Source organism: Ovis canadensis, chromosome 5 (assembly GCF_042477335.2).
Source record: "Ovis canadensis isolate MfBH-ARS-UI-01 breed Bighorn chromosome 5, ARS-UI_OviCan_v2, whole genome shotgun sequence".
Classification (NCBI taxonomy): domain Eukaryota; kingdom Metazoa; phylum Chordata; class Mammalia; order Artiodactyla; family Bovidae; genus Ovis; species Ovis canadensis.
The window spans coordinates 117,198,861-117,213,547 of record NC_091249.1 but is presented as its reverse complement, the minus strand read 5'-3'; the positions used below and the strand labels follow the sequence as shown (position 1 = coordinate 117,213,547).

Genomic DNA, 14,687 nt, shown 5'->3' with positions numbered 1-14,687 from the left:
AGCAGCAGCAGCAGCAAAGTAATAACGTCTCTGCTTTTTAAAAAATATGTGGTCTAAGTTTGTCATAGATCTTCTTCCAAGGAGTAAATATCTCTTAATTTCATGGCTGCAGTCACCATCTGCAGTGATTTTGGAGCCCCTCAAAATAAAAGTCTGTCACTGTTTCTACTTTCCCCCCATCTATTTGCCATGAAGTGATTGGACTGGATGCCATGATCTTAGTTTTCTGAAGGTTTTGTTTTGTTTTGTTTTGTTTTCTCATTAAACTGCTTTTAATGGGTCTCAAATTCTGTGACAGATTTTTGGTCAAGTTGTTTTCATTAAAAAGTACTGATTTTAAAAACTAATAACTTGAACTGCCACACACAAAACGTATGGTCCACAAAATTACTCTCCTTTCCTTCTGTAGGTTTTACAATGCATTGTTATTAACCAGTCTTTTGCTATTAAACTTAAATGGCCAACTGAGACAAACAGTTCTGAGTCCGTTCTTCTGCCACGGATTAAGACTTGGGGTGGCAGGTATTGGGGATAACATTAATCTAGCCTTCTGAGCATTCTGGGCAGACTTGGTGACCTCACCAGCTCCAGCTGCCTTCTCGCCCACTGCTTTGCTGACAACCACAGCGACCGTCTGTCTCATGTCACACACAGCGAAACAGCCCAGGGGAGGAAGTCAGAGAAGCTCTCGACACACATGGGCTTGCCAGGAACCGTACCAATGATGGTAGCATCACTAGATTTCAAGGATTTAGGGCCATCTTCCAGCTTTTTCCAGAACAATGATCAAGCTTCCCCTTCAGCTCAGCAAATTTGCAAGCAATGTGAGCTGTGTGACAATCCAGCACAGGTGCATATCCTGCACTGGATGGTTCAAAATAATCAGCTGAGCTGTGAAGCCAGTGGCTTCCATTGGTGGGTCATTTTTGCTGTCACCAGCCATGTTGCCATGACGAACATCTTTGACAGACACGTTCTTGACATGGAAGCCCACATTGTCCCCAGGAAGTGCTTTACTCAGTGCTTCATGGTGCATTTCTGAAGACTTCACTTCAGTTGTTACATTGACTGGAGCAAAGGTGACCACCATGCCAGGTTTGAGAACATCAGTCTCCATGTGACCCACAGGGACAGTACCAATACCACCAACTTTATAGACATCCTGGAGGCGCAAACGCAGGGTCTATCAGTTGGGTGAGTTGGTGGCAGGATGCACTCCAGAGCTTCAAGCAGGGTGGTCCATGGGCACCCTGGATGGTGCCATCCTTATGGGTGACTTTCCATCCCTTGAACCATGATGGCCTGTTAGCGCTTGGCTCCAGCATGTTGTCACCATTCCAGGCAGAAACTGGCACAAAAGCTACTGTGTTGGGGCTGCGGCCAATTTTCTTAATGTAGGCGCTGACTTCCTTAACAATTTCCTCGTGTCTCTTCTGGATGTAGGGTGGCTCTGTGGAATCCATTTTAACTCCAACAATTAGTTGTTTCACACCCAGAGTGCAAGCCAGAAGGGCGTGCTCATGGGTCTGCCCACTCTAGGAGATGCCAGCTTCAAATTCACCAGCTCCAGAGGCAACAGTAGGACAGCACAGTCAGCCTGGGAAGTGCCTGTAATCACGTTTTTGATGAAGTCTCTGTGTCCAGGGGCATAAATGATGGTAACACAGCACTTGCTGGTCTCAGAATTCCACAGGGAGAGAGAGCAATGGTGATACCATGCACGGTCAGCTTTCAGTTTGTCCAAGACCCAGGCATACTTGAAGGAGCCCTTCCATCCTGGAAGCCTTCTTTTCAAACTTTTCCACTGTTCTCTGTTGATCCTACCACGTTTGTAGACCAGCTGGCCAGTCGTGGTAGACCTCCCTGAATCTACGTGCCCAATGACAATAATGTTGATGTGGGTTTTTTCCTTTCTTGATTTTGCTTAGGTTTAAGGTCCTGAAAGATGATGCTGTGAAAGTGCTGCACTCAATATGCCAGCAAATTGGACAACTCAGTAGTGGCCACAGGACTGGAAAAGGTCAGTTTTCATTCCAATCCCAAAGAAAGACAATGCCAAAGAATGCTCAAACTACCGCACAATTGCACTCATCTCACATGCTAGTAAAGTAATGCTCAAAATTCTCCAAGCTAGGCTTCAGCAATTCGTGAACTGTGAACTTCCAGATATTCAAGCTGGTTTTAGAAAAGGCAGAGGAACCAGAGATCAAATTGCCAACATCCGCTGGATCATGGAAAAAGCAAGAGAGTTCCTGAGAAACATCTATTTCTCTTTTACTGACTATGCCAAAGCCTTTGACTGTGTGGATCACAAGAAACTGTGGAAAATTCTGAGAGAGATGGGAATACCAGACCACCTGACCTGCCTCTTGAGAAATCTGTATGCAGGTCGGGAAGCAACAGTTAGAACTGGACATGGAACAACAGACTGGTTCCAAATAGGAAAAGGAGTATATCAAGGCTGTATGTTGTCACCCTGCTTATTTAACTTCTATGCAGAGTACATCATGAGAAACGCTGGACTGGAAGAAACACAAGCTGGAATCAAGATTGCTGGGAGAAATATCAATAACCTCAGATATGCTGATGACACCACCCTTATGGCAGAAAGTGAAGAGGAACTAAAAAGCCTCTTGATGAAAGTGAAAGAGGAGAGTGAAAAAGTTGGCTTAAAGCTCAACATTCAGAAAATGAAGATCATGGCATCTGGTCCCATCACTTCATGGGAAATAGATGGGGAAACAGTGGAAACAGTTTCAGACTTAATTTGGGGGGCTCCAAAATCACTGCAGATGGTGACTGTAGCCATGAAATTAAAAGACACTTACTCCTTGGAAGGAAAGCTATGATCAACCTAGACAGCATATTCAAAAGCAGAGACAGTACTTTGCCGACTAAGGTCCATCTAGTCAAGGCTATGATTTTTCCTGAGGTCATGTATGGATGTGAGAGTTGGGCTGTGAAGAAAGCTGAGCACCAAAGAATTGATGCTTTTGAACTGTGGTGTTGGAGAAGACTCTTGAGAGTCCCTTGGACTGCAAGGAGATCCAGCCAGTCCATTCTGAAGGAGATCAGCCCTGGGATTTCTTTGGAAGGAATGATGCTAAAGCTGAAACTCCAGTACTTTGGCCACCTCATGCGAAGAGTTGACTCATTGGAAAAGACTCTGATGCTGGGAGGGATTGGGGGCAGGAGGAGAAGGGGACGACCGAGGATGAGATGGCTGGATGACCTCACTGACTTGATGCACATGAGTTTTGGTGAACTCCAGGAGTTGGTGATGGACAGGGCAGCCTGGCGTGCTGTGATTCACGGGGTCGCAAAGAGTCGGACATGACTGAGCGACTGAAGTGAACTGAACTGAACTGAACTGAAGGGTGGTTTTCACAACACATGTGTCCTGGCAGCAAACCCGTTGTGATAAAGCAAAAGTTGAGTTTTAAGTCAGTTTTTTCACTCCTCTTTCACCTTTATCAAGAAGCTCTTTAGTTCCTCTTCACTTTCTGCCCTAATGGTGATGTCATCTGCTTATCTGTGAGTAATTTACAATTAATTAGAAGGCAAAGGCTGGGATTATGAATACTGAAATTTAAAAAGTTGTGTCACTTCTAGTCCTATCTACAAAAATCTAGAGGAACTTTATCAAAATATTTCATAATAGTTCTGAAAAGTAACCAAAAACTTTATGTTTACAGCATACTTCTATGCCAGGCACTGTTTTAAATCTCACTGGAAAATTTAGTAGGTACCTGTATTGCTTTCATATCATAGATGATGATACTGAGGGACCAGTAGATTTATTGTTTACTAGATGTAATGCTTTTCAATATCAGTGGAGCTAGAGATTGAATTTTTATCGTCTGACTTCAGAGGCATCATTTGGACCACTACCCTATACTCAAAATGACAACTATGTCATGCCTTTTATAGGCTAATGAAAACCTAAAGATATCCAAATTTGTAGTTATATAACTTTTATAGTATAGGTTATATTCTATAAACATATTCATTATTTTTTTGTGGCTATCAACCTCAGATTCATTAGTGTATATTTAAAAATTTTATCTTTTTCTCTGAAAACCTGTCATGTTAGGTTGATATAGAGGTCCTGTTCTAGTTTCCTGAGCCATACAGCAAATGGATAAACAGATAAAGACATAGTAGTACATATATACAATGGAATATGTGTATTTTTACTCATCCATAAAAAGGAATGAATTTGATCAAGTCTAAAGAGGTGGATGAACCTAGACACTGTTATATAGGATAAAATAAGTCAGAAATAGAAAAAAGAAATACTGTATACTAATGTATATATATGGAATCTAGAAAGATGGTATTGATGAATATATTTGCAGGTCAGCAATGGAGAAACAGACAGAGAACAGATGTATAGACATGGGGGAGGGGGGAGGAGAGGGTGAGATGTATGGAGAGAGTAACATGGAAACTTACATTACCATATGCAAAATAGATAGGCAACGGGAATTTGCTGTATGACTCAGAGGACTCAAACAGGGGCTCTGTATCAACCTAGAGGGGTGGGATGGGGAGGAGATGGGAGGGAGGTTCAAGAGGGAGGGGATATATGTATACCTATGGCTGATTCATGTTGAGGTTTGACAGAAAACAACAAAATTCTGTAAAGCAATTATCCTTCAATTAAAAAAATGAAAACAATTGTCATGTTAACTCACATTCTGACATGAAATACCTCATCTATTCTTCATTACTTCTCAGAAATTATAGATAAGGATTTATAAGTCATATCAAACATATCAATAAATAACACCAAGTAAGTTCATACTGTGTCAGCACTATTACCAATACCTGATGTGCATTATATCATTCATTGTCACCAGAATCTCATGAAGTAAATATTAGATTTGTCTTAGTATTTGGAGATAAATCACTTGTGGTTTCTGGGATTCTTGGAAACTTTAGAGTCTCTTTTATTTTGTTACTGACATGACTATTAGAACTTTATCCCATTTAAATTGCAAAAGAAACCCATGATTTGAATAGTTTATTATCAGGTTTTATACAATGTATATAAAACATGGACACATGGAGAAGTGCAGTATCCACTTTAAAATTTCAACTTCCTTGAATATTAATCTTCTCTTTCTAACATTAATTATACAACTTACAATATAACTATAACCATTCTTATAAATAGCTAGCACAATGTGAACTGAATTGCATTACCCCAATTCATATCATTTAATAGCATTACAACATACTTGAGCAACAGCCATTTCTTTCCTGTTATCCTCTTACTTTTAATATAAATTTAAAAGTTAATTTTCTTTCAACAATTATTTTATCACACAGAAATCATCATATTCTAGGCTTTCTTTTTCTCTTCAGTCTTAATAGTTGACATCACTCCACTATTTCTATTATTAAATATATTAATATTAGTAAGAGAACTGTCTTATCTAATACCCACTCTAAGTCTGATATTTTCAAGAGATGAGGTGGGATAACCAAGTTATCCTGAGGCTGACGGGATGAAAATGCTCAACGTTCCTTATTTCAGTCATTCAAATGTATTTGTCCCCTGCGGGAAGCAGACATGCCTTCTTCAACCTCGTGACATTGCTGCACATTTAATCTGTGCAACAGTCTTGTATGCTAAGGATCAGCCTCTCAACAGATTGAATGAGAAAACAGATATCTTGAAAATTAAGTAGCTTGCATAAGCCATGTAAATCTGTGTGTAGAAATCCAGGATTCAAACCCACCTTTGCCTATTTTAGAACCTGTACTTTACTGATGTTCTGCTCATCCCTGCCCTGCTGAGCTGCTGTTTGTCGCTGACTTCTGCCTTTCTCTCTTAAGACCTCCCTTTGTCTCTCTCTCTCTCTCTTTCTCTCTCTCTCCCTTATTCTAAACAAGAGAAGCAAAGTAAGGTACACAAGAGGAAACAAAGTCTTCTTTGGAAGGGAAATTTCTGAAGGCTAAGTGTGACTTAACTTCAATAGCAGAAAGTTTCATTATTGTCAAGTATGAAGGGCCTATAAGAGTTCATTTTATAAATGGGAAAAAATGAGACAAAACAGAGGAAGATTTTCCCTCAAATTCACACACCTAGTAAATGATAGAATTGAGCAGAGGACCTAGGTCTTCTGAGTCTTGTATTGGCACTGCTGCTGCTGCTGCTGCTGCTAAGTCGCTTCAGCTGTGTCTGACTCTGCGACCCCACAGACGGCAGCCCACCAGGCTCCACTGTCCCTTGGATTCTCCAGGCGAGAACACTGGAGTGGGTTGCCATTTCCTTCTCCAAGGCAGGAAAGTGAAAAGTGAAAGTGAAGTCGTTCAGTCGCACTATTGTTTGCCAAATTATGGGGATACTGGATGAGGCAGTTCTCAAGATGATTTTAGCTGTTACATGGCAGCAACATTAGATAGGAGTAATAGCAGAGTGAGAAAGTTATTCCCATTTCAATTCCTTACAATCTTTCTACGAAAAATCCTCAGTTTAATGCTAGTATGTCTTTTAACCTTCACTTAAACATTCCTTAACGCTTGCTTTCTGGTGTGAAAGAAAATACAGTAATCCTTACCCCTTGAAAACTGCTGTGGTCCTTTATTAGAGGACTTGACACATGAATGGAAATTGGTCTTGGTCCTCAGATACTGGTAGGACATAAAAATATTGTTCACAATGTCTAAGATTGCATACCCAGTGCCATTAACCTGGGTGTTATGGTCACAATTTCTGGAATAGTTCATCTGTGAGTGAAACAACTAAATTCAGTTGACAGTAACCTATTTTAAGTCTTCAGATCCCATGAGCATTTTTCACTGGCATCATGATGGTTGTGCTGAAATATTTAATCTCTGGTTATTCCTGCTGATATTAAGTACTAATCAAGGCTGTGTTTTCCTCTTCTCTCCCTGGCATTCTATATTACTTTTGTTGGACCATCAGAGAAGGGACAGGGTGGTGGTTTGGAAGTGATTTACATATCCCACCAACTTCTTCACGTTAAATTATTTCCAATCAGGAGGATCCCTTCTGACCTTTATGAACATTCTTATTACAAGCATGTAAAACGTTGATCACAATTAAAAATTCAGCAGAAGTCACAATAGTGCATGACTCTTTCTAAAGGTCCCCACACAAGACTTCCCTGGTGGCTCAAACAGTAGAGCATCTGTCTATAATGTTGGAGACCCGGGTTTGATCCCTGCATCAGGAAGATTCCCTGGAGAAGGAAATGGCAACCCACTCCAGTACTTTTGCCTGGAAAATCCCATGGATGGAGGAGAGTGGTGGGCTATAGTCCATGGGGCCGCGAAGAGTTGGACAGGACTGAGCGACTTCACTTTATGCACAAGAAGAGCTTCCTGGATAGCTCAGTTGGTAAAGAATCTTCCTGCAATGGGGGAGACCCTGGTTCAATTCCTGGGTTGGGAAGACCCGCTGGAGAAGGGAAAGGCTACCCACTCCAGTATTCTGGCCTGGAGAATTCCATGGACTGTACAGTCCATGGGATCACAAAGAGTTGGACACGAGTTGGACACTTTCCCTTTCACGCACAAGATGGCTTCAGGTTCTCTTCCCTGCTGTGACTCTTATCTCAAATCCACCAGCTAAATTTTAGTTCCCCCCTCGGTGGCTCAGTGGTAAAGAACCTTCCTGGCAATGCAGGAGACGCAGAAGACACCTGTGTTAGGAAGATCCCCTGAAGGAGGAAATGGAAACCCACCCCAGTATTCTTACCTGGGAAATCCCATGGACAAAGGGGCAGATTGGCTAGAGTCCTGGGGATCGTAAAGAGTCAGACACAACAAGAGCAGGCCCAGCGGTGACTCGGTGTCTGTAATTAATAGAACCGCACAGTTTGAGTCCCTCCCTTTCCTAGAATTCCTCACTGTACTCAGAATAAGGTGATTAGGGCCTTTGAATCCCCCTGAGAGACAAGGAGCTCCAGCTGCACCACTGATCATTACTTTTTGTAGACTATCTGAGGCCAAGGTGGACTAGAAGCAGGAGTCAAGGGCTTTGGAAGGAGGGAGTGTCTCAGCACCAGTTTCGTTTCCCATTTACTTTTGATTTGGGCCAACATGGCAGTGTCTTGTGGCTCAATCATAAGTATCTCTGATGCTTTGAGTGGGGAGATCCTAGTGGCTTAGATGTATAGACTACTTGATTTACCTATATTATCTTTTCTGAATGGAACCATGGAGTTTTGCTCCTCTTGACTGACTTTGGTTCGTCCAATGCATTCAGGCTTTAAAACAATGTCCATATTCTTTCAGATCGGTTTTGATTTCATTGACACAAATAATACTTCTTAAGTTTTCACCTAGCTTAGCTATAGGACTGTGAGAATTTTCAGGATTGATAGTGATGACTGAAGAATTTGGGAGACATTTTCTATATATCTTTGGGACAGTTTCTCATTCTCCGGTTAATTACATTAATCAGTATTATAAACCCAATGTGCTTTGAAGACTATATCAGTAGTCTGATATATATTTATAATATTTATATCCAAAACTTTAACGTTTCCACCTGGAAGTCAGGAAAGACTAGAAAATCACACAATAAAATGTGTTTCCCTTTGGCTTTTAAGAATCTTAGAGGCATATTTTGAGTTTATGAATAGGGACTCTGAAGTATTTACCATCTATGTACCTATGTGTTGACATTTCAGTCTTATAAGTGTGCCCTATATTTGCACTGTCCTTGATTCTAATGCTCTAATTCAAAATTCTAAGAATAACTCTTGTTAAGCGTCAAATGCTTTAATCAGTTGTGCTTTATGAGTAAATACAGACAAATAGATGGTTCCTCACTAATTCTCAAATACATTTTAGAACTTTTATACCTTACTGAAATATGATTGGATGGCATCACCAACTGGATGGACATGAATTTGAGCAAACTCCGGGAGTTGGTGATAGACAGGGAAGCGTGATGTGCTGCAGTCCATGGGGTCGCAAAGAGTCAGACACGACTGAACTACTCAGCTGAACTGGCTGAAACTTCAGTAATGCTAAACTCTGGTTCTTTCCTCTGTTCACAGACATCTGTGCATGTGGGACCACACACATTCACACTAAAGCTTCAAGCTTCACATTCAGGCAGGAATATTTATAGAGCTCAGCTAAACCCTCTTACCACTGCTGGACAGAAAATATTTTCCTCTGCAAGTGGATGAATTGAGTTGTTTTGCTTTTGTGAACAGCAACATACTGTTACAAAGTTTTCCCAATCCAATTGCACCAAAAATAATGTAGATTTATTTCCATAATGAGGTTCGTTTTGCCTCCAATTACCAGATGAATCTGTTTACTATAGACATCATCAGAGTTACTTTGTTGAAAAACTATCAGCATCAAAATCTTCCCTAAGTGTCTTTGGATTGGAGTATATCACCTAGAATGATGTTCCTCTCCACTTGTCCATTCCAAAGTTCTTTCGGGTCTTGATCACTATTCCTGTGGATTTTCAAACAGATTTTCTGGTCTTCCTATTTCCAAGTGGAAATGTTAAGGTTTTTAATACCAATATTGTACTTTGAACTGATATAGTCTTCAAAGCAGTATCTGGTAAACGGTTTAATTAGTAAGACCCTGAAAAGCAATGAACACAAACCTGCCTCAAAATTGCCTTACAAATCGGTTGGGGAGCTGACTGTAACAGTTAGAACTTTATTTTTTCTCACATTCGATAAATTCATGAAAGAAAATTGCTTGTGCTAAGACGAAAAGAGATAAATTCTGTATGACCTCCAAAGTCCTGTTTTCTAAAACTTCTGGAACTCATACGGCTTATCTAAACCTTTCTCTTTATGTCAGGGTGTGAGATTATGTGCTTATTAACTTTATCTCATACTCTCAAAGGAAAATAAAGAAAAATAAATAAGGCTTAATGTCTATTTGATGTTTTTATTGATTTATAGTTGACTGCAATATTGTGCTTCAGGTATAGAGCAAAGTGATTCGTTTATCTAGCTATATATTCAGTCACTATGGAAAACAGTATGGAGGTCCCTTAAAAATCTAAAAGTACAGTTACCATACAATCCAGCATACACTCCTGGTTATCCATCTGGAAAAACAAAGACCCTAATTCTCAAAGATACATGCATTCCAACATTCATAGCAGCACTATTTACAATAGTAAAGACATGGGAAGAACGCAAATGCCCACTAGCAGATGATGTATGTCACCTTTTATTAAGCTAATCATTGGCTAATGGACATTTGAGTTGTTTTCATGTTTCACTGTTGTAAACAGTGCTGCTGTGAATGTTGGGGGTGCAGGCATACTTTCAAATTAGGGTCTTCATTTTTCCAGATAAACAACGAGGCCTGGGAATGATGTTGAATCATACGGTAACTCTATTTTTAGATTTTTAAAGGACCTCCAAACTATTTCCCATAGTAGCTGCAGCAGTTTCCATTTCCACTAACAGTATAGGAGAGTTCCCTTTACTCCACAGGCTCTGAGCACTTATTATTTGTAGGCTTTTCATTATAGCCATTCTGACATATGGTGTTTCCAGTAGTCATTATGGATGTGAGAGGTGGACAAAAAAGAAAGGTAAGTGCCGAAGAATTGATGCTATTGAACCGTGGTGCTGGAGAAGACTCTTGGGAGTACCTTGAACAGCAAGGAGATCCAACCAGTCCATCCTGAAGAAAATCAGTCCTGAATATTCATTGGAAGGACTGATGTTAAAGCTGAAACTCCAATACTGTGGCCACCTGATGTGAAGAGCTGACTTATTTGAGAAGATCCTGATGCTGGGAAAGATTGAAGGCAGGAGGAAAAAGGGATCACAGGATGAGATGATTGGATGGCATCACCAACTTGATGGACATGAGTTTGAGTAAACTCCAGGAGTCGGTGATGGACAGGGAGGCCTGGTGTGCTGCAGTCCATAGGGTCGCGAAGAGTTGGACATGACTGAGCGACTGAACTGAACTGAACTGGACTGACCATGTGAAGTGAAGTGAAGTGAAGTGAAGTCGTTCAGTCGTGTCCGACTCTTTGCGACCCCCGTGGACTGTAGCCCACCAGGCTCCTCCGTCCATGGGATTCTCCAGGCAAGAGTACTGGAGTGGGGTGCCATTACCTTCTCCAGGGGATCTTCCCGACCCAGGGATCGACCCAAGGTCTCCCACGTAGCAGGCAGACGCTTTACCCTCTGAGCCACCAGGGAAGCCCTGATCATGTGAAGTGATACCTTATTGTGGTTTTGATTTGCATTTCTCTGTTAAGTAGTGATGTTAAGCATCTTTTCATGTGTCTGTTGACCATCTAGGATTTCTTTGGAAAAATATCTGTTTAGGTCCTCTGCCCCTTTTTGACTGTATTGTTTATTTGATATCGAGTTGTATGAGCTGTTTATATATTTAAGGTATTAACTCCTGTTGGTCACATCAGTTGCAAATGCTTTCTCCCATTCCATCGATGTCTTTCTGTTTGGTTAATGGTTTCCTTTGCTGTGTGAAAACTTATAAATTTGATTAGGTGCCATTTACTTGCTTTTGTTTTTATTTCTTTTGCCTGGGGAGACTAATCTAAGAAAATATTGCCATGATTTATCTCCACGATATCTTGCCTGTGTATTCTGCTAGGATTTTCATTGTGTCATGTCTGAAGTTTGACCTTTAAACCATTTTGAGCTCACGTTTGTTTCTGGAAGTACAAATGAAGTTAGGAAGTATTCTAACTTCTTTGATTTACATGCAGCGGTCCAGCTTTCCCAACATCACTTTTTGAAAAGACTGTCTTTTCTCCACTGCATAATCTTGCTAGGTAAAGTATCCTAGGTAGCAGATTTTTCCCTTTCAAGACTTTGAATATATCACGATACTCCCTTCTGGCCTACAGTTTCTGTCATCAGCTGATAGCTTTATCGGGGTTCCCCTACAATTGATTTTGTTTTCCTCTTACTGTCTTTAGAATCTTCTCTTTAACTTTTGCGATTTGAATTATGATTTGTCTTGGTATGAATCTGTTTGGTTCAACATGTTTGGGATCCTCTGTGCTTCTGGTACCTGGATATCTGTTTTCTTATTTAGGTTTGGGAAGTTTTCAACCATGATTTCTTCAAATACATTTTTGAACACTTTTTTTTTTTCTCTTCTTCCCCTATCATGTGTAGTTTTCAGATTTTATTTTATCTCTTCATTTCAGTTCAGTTCAGTCGCTCAGTCTTGTCCAACTCTTTGTGACCCCATGAATCACAGCACGCCAGGCCTCCCTGTCCATCACCAACTCCCAGAGTTCATCCAGACTCACGTCCATCGAGTCAGTGATGCCATCCAGCCATCTCATCCTCAGTTGTCCCCTTCTCCTCCTGTCCCCAATCCCTCCCAGCATCAGAGTCTTTTCCAATGAGTCAACTCTTCTCATGAGGTGGCCAAAGTACTGGAGTTTCAGCTTTAGCATCATTCCTTCCAAAGAACACCCAGGACTGATCTCCTTCAGAATGGACTGGTTGGATCTCTTTGCAGTCCAAGGGACTCTCAAAAGTCTTCTCCAACACCATAGTTCAAAAGCATCAATTCTTCAGCACTCAGCTTTCTTTATAGTCCATCTCTCACATCAATACATGACTACTCAAAAAACCATGGCTTTGACTAGACAGACCTTTGTTGGTAAAATAATATGCTAAGTTGGTCATAACTTAGAATATTTAGCTATCTAAGTTGGTCATAACTTTCTTCCAACTGTCTTTTAATTTCATGGCTGCAGTCACCATCTGCAGTGATTTTGGAGCCCCAAAAAATAAAGTCTGATACTGTTTCCACTGTTTCCTCATTTATTTCCATGAAGTGATGGGACCAGATGCCATGATCTTTGTTTTCTGAATGTTGAGCTTTAAGCCAACTTTTGCACTCTCCTCTTTCACTTTCATCAAGAGGCCTTTTAGTTCCTCTTCACTTTCTGCCATAAGGGTGGTGTCATCTCCATATCTGAGATTATTGATATTTCTCCCAGCAATCTTGATTCCAGCTTGTGCTTCTTCCAGTCCAGCATTTCTCATGATATACTCTGCATAGAAGTTAAATAAGCAGAGTGACAATATACAGCCTTGACGTACTCCTTTTCCTATTTGGAACCAGTCTGTTGTTCCATGTCCAGTTCTAACTTCCTGTTGCTTCCTGACCTGCATATAGGTTTCTCAAGAGGCAGGTCATTTTATCTCTTAGATCCCCAAATTGCTATTTTTTAAAAATTGTCTCTCTGCCTGCTGTCTTGATTCAGTGATATCCATTCTTCTATCTTCCAGATCCCCTGTTCATTCTTCTCTGTCATTTGGTCCTCTAATAATTGCTTCTAGGTTGGTTTTTATCATGGCAATTAAACCAATTTTGATTAGAACATCTTTATAGTTTCTTGTTCCTTATTATAGTATTCTGCAATTCTCTTGATAATCTTTCTTAATTGAGTTGCCATTTTTACTACCTGCTTTTGAACTCAGGGTCTAGTAAACTAGTGAGCTCTTTTTCATGATTTGCTCTTTCAGGGGATTTCTCTGGTTCTTTGATTCCGAGTACTTCTCTGATTTGTCATTTTCTTAACTTTCTGTGTCACTGTAAATTTAGGAGAAATAGTTACCAACTTTGGTCTGGAAGGGGTATTGTTCTGTGGGAGTATCCTTGTGTAGACCGTGTTTGTACAATCTTTTTGGTGTGAGGGCTGGTTTTGGACCCCAGCCATGTGCTTCCTCAAGGTGAGCTGGCCCTTCTCCCCTTGTAAGTGGGTGTGGTTGGTATTGTAGTATCCATAGCTTCTGCTGATGTGGGGTGGGGTTTCCTCTCCACACCGTGGCTATTGCCACCCTGTCAGGCATGGGGTCTGCTCCCCAACGAGGGTCAGGTTTGATCATGGTCCGAGCCCTTGAGTCTGTACCCTGCTGCACAAAGGCAGTTGCTAAAGCAAGTGAGGTCTGTGCGGTCACAGAGGCCCTGGGTGCCATCGGTGTGCAGACCCTGGTTCTGCCATCCAAGGTTATGCTGTCCTCTCTGCCGTGTTCATCCCAGATCTAGCACAGGGCTATGGGGTGGAATAGGCCAGGGCTGGGGTAGGGGTGTCGTGGCTGCAGGAGTGAGGTTGCCAGGCTGCACCAGAGATGGGGGCCTCCCCTGTGGCAGACTTTTCCCAGGACCCATCTGCCCCCAGTCTCACGCCACAGTGCCGCCTGGGGAGGGCGGGCTCTTCTGCTGGGAGAGGAGCCACTGAGCACTCCCGAGAATGCTGACCAGGTCCTTGTGCACCACCCCCGTTGTCCCCCAGGCCCTCAGGGCTGTCTCCTCCTGTCTGCATGAGTCCTCCCCCAGGGCCTGGCTGCCTGAGATTCAGCACCATCTTGCTGCATGCTTTTGCGGTGCCACCTGATCCACAGGCTGGCAAGGCCCCCCGTGTCTACACTCACCACCCAGTGATCTAGCAGTGGCCACCAGGCACCCCAGTCTCTCTCTGGGCAGCTTGACTGAGTCTCTGCCCTGATCCCAGGCCCAGCTTCGCCGTGGAGTGAGCAGGGCTGGGGTGTTCACCCCTTCAGATGGCTACATTTGGAAAGATGGCAACTGACAACACAAGGCTTTCTCCACCCTGATTGTCAGCAAGTTTGCACGTGTTCCTCCTGGGGAGCAGAGTCTAGGTTTCTCCAGCCTTCTTTCTATCTCATCATCTCTCACCAGGCCAGGAG

General features: G+C 41.9%; 1 pseudogene; it reads right to left on the bottom strand.

Moving 5' to 3' along the window:
• Window positions 1-412: 412 nt before the first annotated feature.
• Window positions 413-13,955, bottom strand: LOC138441643 (elongation factor 1-alpha 1 pseudogene; annotated as a pseudogene).
• Window positions 13,956-14,687: the final 732 nt, after the last annotated feature.